Here is a 15,461-nt window from a genome sequence, read left to right as displayed (position 1 = left end):
CATGAGCCCATACAGTCCCCTTGTGCTTAGTCTTGGGCAAACACAGATTTTTATCACTTATGACCACAGAGCCTAGGCTCACTGGACCTCTGAGATACATTCGTCTACCAGAGTCCCTCAGCTACCTGGTCCTGAATTTGCCTTAAAAACCCCAAAGATTGCATGGATTCTCCAATGGTCCTTTTACTCAGAGAGAGTCAAAACAACAACAACAAAAAAGGCAAACACCTGATGCCAAGAAGTCAAGTAAACGTGGCTCTGAGGGCAAGCTGACCTGAGTGTGGATGCAGTTTATGAAGGTGATAAGTCAGACAAGCATGCTCCTTCTCTGAGCCTCAGTTTTCTCATCTATAAAATGGTGACAATTGCAGAGCCGTTAGTGGATCTCCTGAGACTGTCCGCACAGAGCCAGAAGCTGAGTAGCGGCTTCATGAATATTAATTCCTTGTTATTCAGAAAGCAGCAGAAGCCACGCCACTGCTTGCAGGCTGCTCACCTTCAGCTCTCATGGAAAAAATATGAGTGCTCATTCAAAGCCAAGTTTCTACAAGCAAAATGTGCTGGGAAGAGAGCTGGACTGGGACAGGAAAAGAGGGATTGATTGAAAGGATGAGATGGCAGCAGTCTGACAGCTTTGGTGCCCACTACTCTACAAAGCAGGAATGATGTTTTGAAGACCACACACTGAAGTATCTTCCTACATTGAGGCTCTGGGTCCTCTGAATATGAGAGCTGTCAGGTAGACCTCAAGCTGCCAGGCCGTTGGATGGACGTGTGTCCACTCTATAGACTTATCTTTCCTCTCAGGAATGACATGCTCTAGACTTGGAAAGAGAATATCAGGAAGCTCTTGGGCTCAGGAGGAAGCCCCATTTCCTGCCGTATAATTATCCACAACAAAGCTGATATCTATGAGACCCCATCTGACTGTGTGCTATTTCTTAATTGCTTTACAACCCAGAGGGAAAAGGACTGTGATTAACGCCCTTCTCAAAAACTCCAGCACCTGGCATTTAGTGTATGCTATATAAACATTCATTGGGTCGATTTTGTTGAGTGACGGCCCAACAATGGGATGGTCTGTCTGGAAAGTAGTGAGATCCCCATCAAAGAGATAAAAAACAGACAGTGATGTCTACATGACAGAAACAGCACAGAGGCAATTTAAATATGAGTTTTGAATTGGATTAGACGTCTTTTTTTTTTTTTTTTGAGACAGTCTCACTCTGTCACCCAGGCTGGAGTACAGTGGTGCAATCTCGGCTCACTGCAGACTCCAGCTCCCAGGTTCAAGCAATTCTCCTGCCTCAGCCTCCAGAGTAGCTGGGACTATAGGCATGCACTGCCACGCCTGGCTAATTTTTGTATTTTTAGCAGAGATGGGGTTTCACCATGTTGGGCGGGCTGGTTTTGATCTCCTAATCTCATGATCCGCCTACTTCTACCTCCCAAAATGCTGGGATTACAGGCATGAGCTACCACACCTGGCCAGATTTCTTTTAAAATATGTGCCAGGCTTAAGGTTTTACAGTGGTGTGGGTCAGGAGAGACTACAATAAATCTAAAACTATTTTGTTAACAACAACAACAACATTACAGGCCTTGGAATTCTGGAGGTTGAGTCAGTTGCCCAGGGAAGAACAAACACATCTTGAAGATGATCATCCCTTTCTAAGTGAGCTGGAGAATACCATGTTACTCATCCCGTCAGACCATGCAGCATTAGATTCATTCAATTTAAAACCAAACTAATGTTCGTATCTTAGCTTGGGTTTCCCCAAAAGCAGAACCTGAGAAGAGGGCTGGAGCTGGTTCCTTTGGAAGGTAATTCAAGGAAGCAAAAGTCAGGAAGTGAGCAGTAGAGGAAGACAGGCAGAGAGGTGCATCAATTTGAGGGTGTGCTGTGGAGAACAGGGGCTCGATTCCCCCGAGACACTTGAGACGCTGAGAGAATCTTCAGTAATTGTATGCACTAAAAACAAAAGACTGGCACATTTATCCATGTCTCCACTCAGCCAACGATTGTGCTAGCACCAGGGTCACTCACTGCCCTGCATTCATGGACCTAGTTTGCCTGTAAATAGTCATGTGAGGTCAGTCTGCAAGTCTGAGCTGCCCCAGACAGTGCCAGACAAGAGGAGAAGCAGATGAGTGCAGAAGACATGGGTATCACAGGCAGCTGGAGCTCAAAACTCATCACTCTGTGTCATCCCCAGCTCCAAACTCACAGCCCTTTGTGTCAGTCTCTGAGCTGTTGCCTCTGTGATCTTCCTAAGACTGTCTTCCTTGCTCAAAACCCACAGGAATACAAGACAAGTCTAAAACCCTGCTCGACAGGACCCCATCCCGTTGGTCCATCTCAACATTTGGCTGCTCTTCCTTCAGTCAGAACCTTCCCCTTGTATCCCAATGAGTCACCTGCAGTTTCTTACTCATGTCCTCCTCTAAAGGCCTTTTTGCTCTGGCACTAAGGATCTCTGTCTGGAACACCATTTAGTTTCATTCATCCGTCAAACTCCATCCAGTCCTCAACAGCCCAGCTGAAACATTTCTTCCAGGGAATTCGTTCCCTTGTGAGTGTACTTACTGGGTTGCATTGTAATTTGTTTAAGTGTTGGTGTCCTCACCAAAAAAAAAAAAAAAAACAAAAAGAAGCCTCTTCAAGGTCAGGGACAAAGTTCTAATCTAACTTCAGGGTCAAAGTTGGCTGAGTAAATGAATGGATGACTCCAAAAACTTCTGCCTTCACAGCCTCAGCTTCTTGCACTTTAGAATGAAGAAGCGGAAGGAGCTGAATTAGAGTTTCCTGCAGCATTTTCTTAGAAGTCCTAGCACTGTCAGATGCCTCTCAAGAACATATTCTGAGGCCTATTGGGATCTGGAGATGCCTTAGACCCACTTTGGGAGTCCCTGTGGGTTTATAGAGAGCCTTTTCAGCTCTTTTTAAGTCAGCAATGCCCAGACCCATTCAGCCACAGAACACCTAGAGGAAGTAGTCTACCAAAGAAGGCTCATTGGGTAATGTTAGCTGAGACATGACTTAGGCTCCTTCCAACTGAAGAATTCTGTAATCCTCATCAACCTCTGATGAAGCTGAACATTACAAATATATGTATGTGATTCAGAAAAAAAAATAATATCGCAGAGCTCTCCAAAGGTGAGGAGGCAGGAAGCTTGCCACAGTGACTGGGGTTATTCAAAAAGAATGGATGATACCCACGAAGTGCTGGGGACATCCATGTGGAATTCAAATGTAGGCAATATCAGGGATCTTCATCTGGGGTCCAAGGACATGCCTGGGGGGTGGGTATGAGCCCCTGAGATTATATATGAATTCGTGTGGATGTACACTGTTGCCGGACAAGGACTCAATACTTTCAATGCAATGCGAGTCCCTACCTACATGACGGTCCAGAAGGGTCATGCATCAGAAACACACAGCCCAACCCCATCAGCTCAAGGACAAGGGAAGACAATGAGTCTGGAAACCAACCCTCTCCATTGCTGGAATTCTGCCTCCAATACTCACTAAAGAATTACCTGCATTAACACTCATTGTGCTTGTTATCTCTTCACCTTGGCCTTATACTTGGCCTCTCCATACCCTCATTTGCTTATCTGTCAACTGGGAACAGCACGGTAGTAATTGGGAGGGTCAATTGCGATGATGAAGCATCATATAACTTGAAAGTTCGACAGTAGTGGGATACCCAATCAAATTACCTGCCATTTAAAAAACAGGAAGATCCTCACTCTTTAGTTTAAATCTAGGAGGGAGAAATGTTTCACATTTGATTCAGTGTCTTGCTGTAGCCTACATTCTATATCTAAACACTTTCCAATTTCCCAGAATTGTTGGCACGTGGGTTGGCACGAGGCTCCTTGCTCCTTCTCTCTCATAGGCTTACTATTCCTGAAGCCCTACCAGAGTTCTCACTGTGTCCTGCTGGCTGCTCCCGGGAAGGGGTTTGATTCCTCTTAGCCTCCTCCGCTTGGATCAAGCCATCAGAGACACCTTCACTGCACCACGTTACGATGCCCCTTGGACACGGCTGGGTTTCTGCATCAGAAAGAGGGCTGGCTACCAGTTGAATCTGCTAACACACTCCAGAAAGAGAGTCCTTGGGGCAAATCCAGCTGCGGGGTGTGTGACAAGGTGAAAGTTCAGTTAGTGCTTCCTAATTGTGTCACTGGTTATTAGGAAACTACTCATGATGATGTTAATACAACAAATAATTAGATGCAGTTTACAAAGCACCTTATGTCTAGAAAACAAAATGAATTGAATTGAATTAATTGAATTCATTCAATTCAATTCATTTTGTTTTCTAGACATACCCAGGTCAAGGCACGCACGTGGCTGGTGAACAAGACCCCTTCCCAGGAAGCCCAGGCCCATGCACATCTGCAGACTTTTCTCCTGGTTCCCACCTATTACTTCCTGCTAGTGCTTCCTCAGCTTCTGACTACATCTGCATGTCCACACCTACACTGACCCCTTGGATCTGATACAGATTTAGTTATTCAGACCTGAACCTGGGCATCCTGCTTCCCCTGATGCCATCTACCCTTGATTTCTGGTTCTCACTTCTCCTGGTTACAATGTCCATTATGGCCTCGGCTTTTAGGACTCTACAGCACAGCTAGGTCAGTGATCAAGCTCCCTTGCTTGCGGTGTCAACCACAAAATGACACCCCTTGCTACAGCCTGAAAATCTAGCAATCCAGCCCCTCAGGACCTCCCTGTCTCTCCTCTACCTTGCTTATGTTGGTCCCTCTGGGCTGGCTTCCCAGCTGTTCCTGAAGTTAGCCAAGGGGGCATAGCAGAGGGGGCTCTTTAGATATCTGGACAGAGTCCCCCTCTGCTATGCCCCCTTCACCCTGTCTCTCATCCCTCTTTATTGTGCTTCCTCACACTTATCTGTACCTGACCTATAAGATTTGGCTTATTTGGTGATGATCCATCTCTTGTCACCAGAATGTGAGCTTCGTTGGGATGCAAGTTTCATTTTCTTCCCTGCTATTGCCTAGCACAGGAACAGAGCCAGGCACACAGGAGGGGCTCGGGAAGTTCTGGTGGAATGAGTGAAGGAGTGCACTTTCAACCTCCCAGAGGCTCCTCAGAGAGTCTCCAGCTCCAGCCCGGCCTCTGGTCTAAGCCTCTCCTGGCAGAGACCTGAGACTCATGGTAAGAGCTGCTAGCTGTGCTTCCAGGCCCCTCTGACATCGCCAGTTCCTCCTCTTTCCTCCTGTCTCCCTTGGACGTCAGCTCATTTACTGCCTTCTTAGTACTGTTCACAGTCCATATTTCCCTTGTGTGTATTCCTCTACAGTCTCCTTTCTTGTCTGTTTTGATCTTTAAGTGTCATGAAGGTATTAACTTGGTATCTTTTGGACTCCTGGAGTCCAGGACAGTACTTGGCACACAGCAGTCATTTATAAAAATGTAGGGAAGAAGACAGGGAGGGACCATGACCTGTCTTCAGCTTCACTGCTCAGACCCTTCAGGACCATGCTTCCACCAGGCTACTGCTTGGCTCATCACTATGGCCTCAGTCCAGAATGCCACTTTTTGAGTTCTCTTATCTTTCTGGTTTCCATTCCATCCTCTCATCTAGTAACCAATGCAAGCTTCCCAAACTCCAGTCTGTTTTACAGACAAGGAGGCTGAGGTACATATCAATGAGGTTACTGATCTAACCCTGCAGTGAACAAGGTGGCATGCTAGACGCCAAAGTCCAGACCCCTGACCACTCTCCAGTAGCCTCTCTGAAGCCCAGTAGTTTGGTTATAAATGGAGCTACACCAGAGAACGCCCTATGCAAAGAACAACTCTGACTCATCTGATGCTTCTGCAGCATGAACCTTCTCAGCTCCTCACTCCAAGCTTCCCTTAGCAAAACTCTCCCCCAATGTCCATACCTGGTAGTTCCAAGGCAGAGGTCTTATATGACTAATATGTTCTTTTACACACTGACCTTTTAAAAATTAATAGAATATTTTTCATCATCTGAATTTCTCAGAGTGAGGACTTGTGGTTCATTGCTGTTTTAATTGTGTCTAAGAATACCAACCTTGTTTATCAGGCTGTGAAATTACTGTTTGTGAGAAATCTTCCTAACAGATAAAGTAGAAGGATATAAACAGAACATTCAAGAAGAAAAGAAAAGTAGAATGAAAAGGTTAACATAATGTATACATAAAAGGGTCAACATGAATAGCAACCAAAGAAAAGAAAATGAAATAAACTTCCTTTCTCACCAATAAATTTAGAAAAATCAAGAGGGCAGGAAAACAAAATTCTCAATTATTGATTGAGAAAGAATACACTGGTAACTATATTTTGGAAAGTAACCCAGACAAGATATTTTTAGACCTTTAAACTTTCCATTCATATGTGAAGACCAAGTCAAAGATACATGCTCAGCAAAGGCCTTCAGTTATTATTTATAATGATGTAATAGTGAAAAACAGTAAGTTCTTTAATCTACATGTAGGGGAATGAATATTGGAAAGTCATTGACATTACATTAACACACTCATGTTAGCAAATATTAAATAATAATATAGTAAAATGCTTATGTTTTGTGTACACGAAATGAGTAGTATTTTGAATTATATGATGTAACTTGGACAAAGAAAAAAACATGCAAGAGATCTCCTAAAATGTTAATTGTGCTTCATATTCTGTGTGTGGCTTAGATGATTTTCTTCAGCAATCTTTTTACTATTACTTATTTTATAATATTTCAAAATAGACCACTATTAATTCCATCCTGGAAAAAAGAACCGTAATTTTAAAAAACTCAAAATGTACTTGCAAATTATTCAAGATCTTTCTACAACTGAGTTTAGATCTGCCAGAAGTTTCCAAACATGGGCTATTATTTTCTAAGAATGTCACATTTTTAGAATTTCTTCAATTAAAGAACTTCTGTGGAAATTCTTTAATTCTTACTATTTATCCCAATTCAAACTGTGTCTTAAGGACCTGCCAAAGTGCCACATTGCCAAGTCATTTGCAAACATCTACTGAGCAGCCACCTTCCAGTTCCAGCAGAAACAGAGAGGAATAAACAAAAAAAAAAAACATGCCCTTGAGATGTTCAGGTCGGTTTGGGGCAATTGGTGCTTAAATAAACAAACAAGAAATGAGGACATGCTGGGACAAATGTTGGAGCAGGGGTTTTTGTGCTTGCTCCTGAGTAAGCCTCAGAAGGCTCTGCTGAGCAGAAACAGTCACCAAGGTACTTTGATGCCAGAAAGTGGAACCTTTGAGCCAAGCTATGAAGGGGACACGGGATTAACCAGGCAAAGAGGAGGGAGCATGGGAAAGCAGAAATCAAATGAATGCAAAGACAAGCAGGCTTGAAGGACATGTGGTCTTCAGAGGCAGGAAAGAGTCACAGCTGACAAGAAAGCAGATATGTTGAGCTGGGAAACAACAAGAGGCCAGGGAATTGGTGACCATGTGAATAAGTCTTGTGATGGGGGTTTGTAAACAGGGAACAACACAGCATATACCTGAGTTCTTAAGGCTAGCAGGAAGGAGAGGCAAGAGGTAGGAAGTTCCATCAGGTGAAGATTTGAAAAGTGAAGGGGGAATTACCAACATCTGAACAAAGGCGGCATCCCAGAGGGATGCCTGGCACCTAGTAGACTCAATGAGTACTACCAACAAGACAGACAAAGGCAGGGGAAAGGGGTTAAGAAACTAGATTCAGAAGCAAGCAGTTCACTCAACCAAACCACCCACTTTCAGGAGTGCTAACAAGATGTACAGAGCATCTCTGATTACTGAGATCAAATCTCTGAAGATGTAACACTAGTTCAGAAGAATATAGGTAGATGATACACAAAAACATAAAAGGGTGTCATTTGGAAAATGGGCTTCGAAAAGGCTAGATTACGGTGCTGGACTTCTCAGAGCCTCTAATAAGTTACATAAATTATGCAAAAGATGGAGAAGTGTTTCCCAAATTATTTGGCCATTGAACATTTACTTTCATAATTTATTAAGGTTCCTTGGAATGTACTTTGGAAAATGATAGCAGGCCACGTGGAAGGAAGGGGAGAGAGTGTCTTGTGGGTCTAGTACAGATATATTAATATATTCACATAAAGAAGACCCAAGAGCACTTGTAAGGAACGACATCAAGGAAGGTTCATACATGAAGGCCATCCCTGTGTTCTTCTAGTTCACATCTCCAAAGGCACTGGCCCAGGAAGCGACCTGATTCTGCTGCACACTGTCGCCGTCCACCCCGGATGCCATCTTTTAGCCCACAGACAGCCTAGGGCCTGACAGTGGCTCTCGCATGCTCACATCATTCGCTCTTGTTTTCACAAACCAAGTTCCATCAGAATTTCTATATCCCACAGATTCTGCTTCTGCTTGTCTTCCTGTCTTTCTTTCATACTTTCTGAGGGTCAGCTTTGTGCCAGGAACTGGTGAATTTTAAGCCAGGTTGTTCTGCTTTATCCCTAACTGACCCTGCATTTAAAACTACAATCTCTCAGCAAATCTAAACTCAGATGCAATTATCTGTCTTTTTTAAAAAAGTTTATGTGTACCATTGAAGTTCGTGTTCTGCTCTTGGCTGGCAGCAGCATAATTTACCTCTTCATTTGTGACCCTGATATTTGCAGGAAAATATTGTCCCCAAATGCCATTAGTTTCAACTCCTCAATCCATCTTCCCTGACACTTAGTCAATGATTCTCTAGCTCTAATTCATCACATCGAACATAATGTAAAAATTGAATTAAAATATTTCAGGGTAGATAGAATACAGATTAGGACACAGGATGTGGTTAGCACTGTGAAAGGCAACACTGGAGAAGATACAGTTTGTAGCATTTAAAAAGTGAATTACTTTTGGTGGGGGGTAGGGAGTGGAGACCACCCCAAACTAGGGCTCCAAGTGGTGGCAACACATCTATACAACAGATAGCTTATTGCTCTGGGCTAATGATTCTACATCATGTAGAATTGCCTAAGCCTTTTCCACTGAATCTGCCTTTCACTGTGAAAATGTTACCCAACATGCCAGGGGAGGTCACTTCTGCTGATCATCCCAGGATTCAGGAAGTAAAATGGAGAGATCCTAGGCTGGAGGCAGTATCACTGCTGCTTTTCTGTACATTCCAGAGGGGAAGATACAGGCATGTCTGGCTCACAATTATAGGTTCAGGACCTAGGACAGTTCCTAACATATAGTAGGCAGTTTTATATAGTATTTAACAAATGGGTTCAGTAAATGGATGGATGGAGGGAAGCAGGGAGGGAGGGAGGCAGGGATGATAGAATGCGTGGGTGGGTGGGTGGATGGATGGATGGGTCAGCATGTACTTATGGCAATACTATTACTCCTACTGCTAATCATATAATAACAAACATTGATAAATTACCTAAGCATTTTGGGGGTATATTTAATTTAACCCTTTCAACAACATTGTGAAGTAGGTACTATTATTACATTTCTCCTTTCACAGAAGAAGCAAGCAGGGAGTGTTAACTTTGTCAGAATCACAGAGCTAGGAAGTGGTTGTCTCCTTATTTTCCACTTTTATCGGGTGACACAGAATATCACCAGAAAAGTAAAAAAGGCCACTCAAGCAACCAAGATACTGGTTTCTGTTTTATATTTTGCTTGTGTTATTGTTTGTTTATTCCATTTCACACCATTTAATATTCATTCCTTTTTATACCCAGAATCAAGCACGAAGACCAGCACACAGTGAGAGCACAAAATATCATTATGCTATTAATTTGTTGAACAAATTAATGAACAAAGGTTAAACCTACTTAATGCAGAGCCCCTCACTAGGTACAAAGGAACTAACATTTACTGGGTGCCAACTTTACACTAGGTATTGCGTTAGATGCCTTATGTGGTGAACTAATTTAATTCTTACAATAAACCCCGGCATTTTTCCTACGTTTTACCCATAAGGAAAGACAACAAGTGTGGGTGCCTATGCATGCTTTTTCTATCACACCATCTGCTTCCAGTTGCTTCACAATGTAGCACCTTGGCTTGAGGGGATGAGGACTCAGGAGGTGAACTCCCCCTGGGTTTTCAGGCTGCCTGTGACATTTTGAAGCTGTGTGCAACTTAAGACAAATTAGTTTGCCTCTATTGCCTCCATTTCCTCAGCTGTAAAATAGATGTAATGGTAATAATTGTACATCACTCAAAGTTTATTGTCAAGTTAAATAAATGAATGCTAATAATAAATGTAAGCAGAAAGTGGAACAAAATAAGCATTTGATGTGTGAATCTACTTACAGAGTTGAAAATGTCCCACTATGGCTGGGCGCAGTGGCTCACACCTATAATCCTAGCATTTTGGGAGGCTGAGACAGGAGGATTGCTTGAGGCCAGGAGTTTGAGACTAGCCTGTGCAACATGGTGAAACCCTGTGTCTACCAAAATTACAAAAACTAGCCAGGTAGTAACACATGCCTGTAGTCCCAGCTACTTGGGAGGCTGAGGTGGGAGGATGATTTGAGCCCAGGAGGTGGAGGTTGCAGTGAGCCAAGATGGCACCACTGTACTTCAGCCTGGTTGATAGAGCCAGACCCTGTCTCAAATAATAATGGTAATAATCATGAAGTCCCACTATATTTACATTGAGATTAACTATATAGATGAATACAGACAGAACTGGCATCTCTATCTTGCTGAGGCATCTTAGGAGCCCGTTAGACTCTCTCATTTGTTTAGAGCTTTTGTTGTTTATCTTAAGAGTATTTTTAAGTTCTCTTCATATAGCTCTTGCACATTTTTGGTTAAGTTTATCCTTGGGTGTTTCATATTTTATATTACTATGGCAAACAGTTTTACCACTACTATAGTAAATTGATTTCTGCATCTAACTTTTATTGTCTTGCCCCCTTACCAAGTCTCTCCTAGAATTACATTTTACTTGATTTAAATTTTCCAGGGATTAATTGTGTTATCTGAAAATAGCAATACTTTTACCTCTTCTTTCCCAATCTTCATGCCTCCAATTCCTTTCTCTTGCATAATCACGTTGGCTAGTGTTTCTAGTTCAATGTTAAATAACAGTGTTGGTGGATACTCTTACCTTTCAGCCTCTTTTTTACTTAAACTCCCCTCTGTTTTACTCTGAGCTCTTCCATTGTTTTCTCAGTAAGCATGATGCTGGCTTTTGAATTGAGGTAAATATATTTTATCAAGTAAAATTAAGTATCAATTATAATTTAAGAAAATCTTCAAGAAATACATGTTGAATTTTGCCAATATCTTTTCAGCATCTATCAAGATGATTATATACTTGTTCTTTTTATATCATTTTATTGAGATGAAAAACGTTACAGATCTCCTAATGTTACATCCCAGAACAAATCCCATTTGATCATGGAATATTCTTTTAATGTACTGCTGGACTCTGTTTGCTAATATTTTATTTAGAATGTTTTCTTATGTTCATAACTGAGACTGGACTGTAGTTTTCTATTTTTGGAACCTCTTCATTGAGTTTTGGCATCAATATTATAATTTCTTCATTAAAAAAAACTTTGGAAGTTTTCCTTATTTTTCTATCTGAGCTGCACATTTTTTTAGCCAGGGGAGGAGGCTGGAGGATAAAAGAAGGAGACATTACATTAAAGGCACAAACATCAGTATGTACAGAGAACTCTGACACTGAGGCTACTTCACGCAAGGCCTGAGCCCTTCTCCTCACCATCAACCCCTAATGTCTATTTGGAGGTAGCTGTATACAATTGTTTTCTCTTGCATATTGATCCGCAATGATTTCCTATATCAGTATTTTTTCTTCTTCTTCAACAAGATTATGAGACCTTCTGTTTATCCCAGAGTATAAGTTCTTGGATTAAACCCCAGCAGCACACGGGTGTATAAAGGGCTGGGCTAAGGCAGCTCACTAATAAATTAAGTCATTCACACTCATTAAGTCGTTCAGTCACTCGTTCTTCCAACACAACTGGAAAAATAAGAGAAGGCCTTTGCTTTCAAGATCTTAGAGTCTAGCATAAAAGAATCAAATGCTTCCAATTCCTCTCTTGCATAATCACATCGGCTAGTATCTCCTAGCTTCGGTTCAATGTTAAATAACTAGTATAGTTGTAATCTGCATGACAAATTAAGCTACTAGATGGACTTTGCTTTCTCAACTACAAAACAGTTGTTCCTACAAATGTTTCTTAAACCTCCAGTGCCTGCCACCAAAATCTCAAAGAGAAAATCAGACAAGAAGAAGCATTCCTGGGATAAGCTGGAGGCAGCAGCACTTGCTGAGTTCCACAAGTCCTTCTGGCAAACCTAGTGCTGTGGGTCAGCTTGTACTTCCTGCTGATACCTTCCTCCAGGATCAGTTCTCAGAATTAAACACGTTCATGAGTCACTGTGCCTCATCCAGAATGACAAGGCTCCCAGGATCTCTAGTTCTCCCAGACATATTAGAGAATCAGAACTCCCAGAGAATTAGAGAATATGGCTGGGCACACACTAGGTGATTATTAAAAACTTATTCACTGACAAATATTTTGGCATTAAGCTACATAAATCCTTCACCATCATGATGCAGGAACATACTGCATCAGCTAGAAGAGGAAATAATACTACCTTCTTCAAGGAGGTATCATGAGGTAACAGCATCTCCTTTCACAGGAGATCTGTGGGAACTAAGTACAGTAAGTTCTTGGTTCTTGAAAACTGAGACTTTATGTGAAACGACGTATAACAAAATCATTTTCTTTATAAACATCATAGTAAAAAACATTATTCAATTTTTGAGGGCCAGCTGTCTATCGTTTTTCCAAGAACCTATTGAGGGCATTAGTGAGGACTTACTATAATAGGAGTGAGAGTAAGAATCAACGTGAATTGAAGACTAACTCTGTACACACACTGTATGTACTACTAATGTCTCATGTCTTTTTCACAACAATCTTATTTGGTATTAATAATATAACCAGCCAGGCACAGTGGCTCACATCTATAATCCCAGCACTTTAGGAGGCTGAGGCAGGTCGATCACTTGAGTCCAGGAGTGTGAGACTACTCTGGGAAACACAGGAAGACCCTGTCTCAACAGAAATAACAATAAATAGCTGGTGTAGTGGCACATGCTTCTAGTCCCAGTTACTCAGGAGGCTGAAGTGGGAGGATCACTTGGGCCCGGGGGGTGGTCAAGGTTGCACTGAGCTGTAATTGTGCCATTGCATTCCAGACTGAGTGATCGAGCGAGACCACTCAAAAAGAAAAGAAAAAAAAAATTTTTAAGAAATGTTAAAAAATAAAAAATAGTATTACCTACTTTTTATAATAAAAGTTTTCGTTTACACCAGTTTTAGATTAACTGAAAACTTGCGAAGATAATACAGGGAGCTCTCTCATATCCATAACCAGTTTCCCTGTTGTTGACATCTTACATTACCATGGTCCATTTGCACAGCTATATTAACTAAAGTCACATTTTTTTCAGATTTCACCAGTTTTCCTTTACTGGCCATTTTTTTTCTGATCCAGGATCCCTTCAGGATTCCAAAAGATGTTATGTTCATTTCGCTTCTCTGGACTGTGACAGTTTTTTAACTTTGCTTGTTTTTGATGACCCTGACAGTTAAGAGATACTAGTCAGATATTTTGTAGAAAGTCTCTCAATTTGCATTTGCACAGTGTTCTTTCTTCTCATGATTGGACGGGGTATGACTTTCTGGGAAGTAAAATGGCATTCTCTTTACACCATATCAACGGTACATGCTGCGAATGTGACTATCGCTGTTGATGTTGACCTTGGTCATCTGGCTGAGGTTGTGTTTCTTAGGTTTCTCCACTCTAAAGCTGCTTTATTATTCCTTCTTTACATACGCTACTAATTAGCAGAAAGTTACAACATGCAGTTCATACTTAAGGGGTGGGGAATTATGCTCTAGTTCCTTGAGAGGGAGTTTCTACGTAAATTGTTTGAAATTCTTCTGCACTGGAAATTTATCTAAAAGCAATGACACCCCCCATAGCAATGAGCATACCGATCCCACTGTCCAATAAAAGAAGCCATGATTCCTTAGAATAATGTCTGGTTTTCGGACTGGTCAGGGACTATGAAAATGAAGCTGGAGCATCTCATAGCACTAGAAAGTAAGGAGGTGCTCAAACACCACACACACACAAAATATCACACAATGAGGGTTACGGAAAAGACACAGGAGCCAACAGAAATAGTTCCCAATGATGAGGAACTGTGGTTCAGCAAGATTCAGTAACTCGTCCATGAGCACACAGCAAATGGAGGTAGGGCCAGAACTTAAACCCGGGGTTTGATCCTCGAAACAAGGTTTTTTTTGAGACGAAGTCTCACTCTCTCACCCAGGCTGGAGTGCAGTGGTGCGATCTCGGCTCACTACAACCTCTGCCTCCCGGGCTCAAGCAATTCTCCTATTGCAGCCTCCTGAGTAGCTGGGACTACAGGTACCTGCCACCAAGTACAGCTCATTTTTGTTTTTAGTAGAGACTGGGTTTCACCATATTGGCCAGGCTGGTCTTGAACTCCTGGCCTTGTGATCCACCCACCTCGGCCTCTCGAAGTGCTGGGATCACAGGCATGAGCCAATGCGCCCAGCCACAAGTTTTTATAAGCATAGTCCACATACCTGGCATTATAAGCTCCTTGAGACTTGAGATGTGTTCAGAGTGTTTAGGAAGACATGGAGTATGACAAGGCTTTCAATAAATCTCTCCTATTAAGTTATCACCAGTACTATCTTTCCCCACCCACCGTGAGGCTCTTTATCCACACTTTCCTGATTCCAGGCATTTCCCGTGCTGCTGTGTTCCCTCTTCTGACAATGCCCTTTCACCTATTCTCTCTTGCTGGAATCCCACTCATCTTTTAAGACTTAGTGGAAACTGCTGCTGTCTCCTAGACTGGCTGACTCTGCCACTGTAACTCCCAGCACACTATGTAGGTACCTCCTCTACCTATTCATGGTTTCCAATGGCTAGTACCCCCAGTTTATCAAGCTTAAAGAGGGAAGCGACAGTGACCACACACAGGAAGCACTCATTAAATATCCACTGAATGCATGCATGAATAAAGAAGTGAATTTGTGTCTGTGATCCCCTTGGTGCCCAGCACAATATTTGAGCAGAGCAGGTGCTCAATGCATGCCTGCTAAACGGATGGATAGATAAAGGGATGGATGGAAGGATGTATGGATGGATGGATGGATGATGGATGGATGATGGATGGATGGATGGATGATGTGTGGGTGATGGATGGATGGATGGATGATGGATGGATGGATAGATGATGGATGGATGGATGGATGGATGGATGATGGATGAATGAATGGATGGATGGATGACAGATGAATGGATGTATGATGAATGGATGGATGACAGATGAATGGATGTATAATGGATGGATGGATGGATGGATGGATGATGGATAGATGAGCAATTGAAC

At 42.3% G+C, this 15,461-nt stretch overlaps 1 protein-coding gene across 3 annotated transcripts in view; it reads right to left on the bottom strand.

The window, feature by feature from the left end:
- Nucleotides 1–15,461, bottom strand: part of KCNQ3 (potassium voltage-gated channel subfamily Q member 3) — a 354,430-nt gene that overhangs the window by 232,682 nt on the left and 106,287 nt on the right. Inside the window, exon 1 of one of the 3 annotated variants that reach the window (XM_078353168.1) lies at nt 1–15,461. This exon is cut by the window's left edge and continues 28,530 nt beyond it. The exons of the other annotated variants lie outside the window; for them this stretch is intronic. The gene's annotated coding sequence lies outside the window, so the exon portion shown is untranslated. 3 annotated transcript variants of the gene reach the window in all.

Source organism: Callithrix jacchus, chromosome 16, assembly GCF_049354715.1.
Source record: "Callithrix jacchus isolate 240 chromosome 16, calJac240_pri, whole genome shotgun sequence".
Lineage (NCBI taxonomy): Eukaryota > Metazoa > Chordata > Mammalia > Primates > Cebidae > Callithrix > Callithrix jacchus.
Note: the sequence above shows the minus strand (reverse complement) of the source record. Positions and strands in the feature narration are given on the sequence as shown.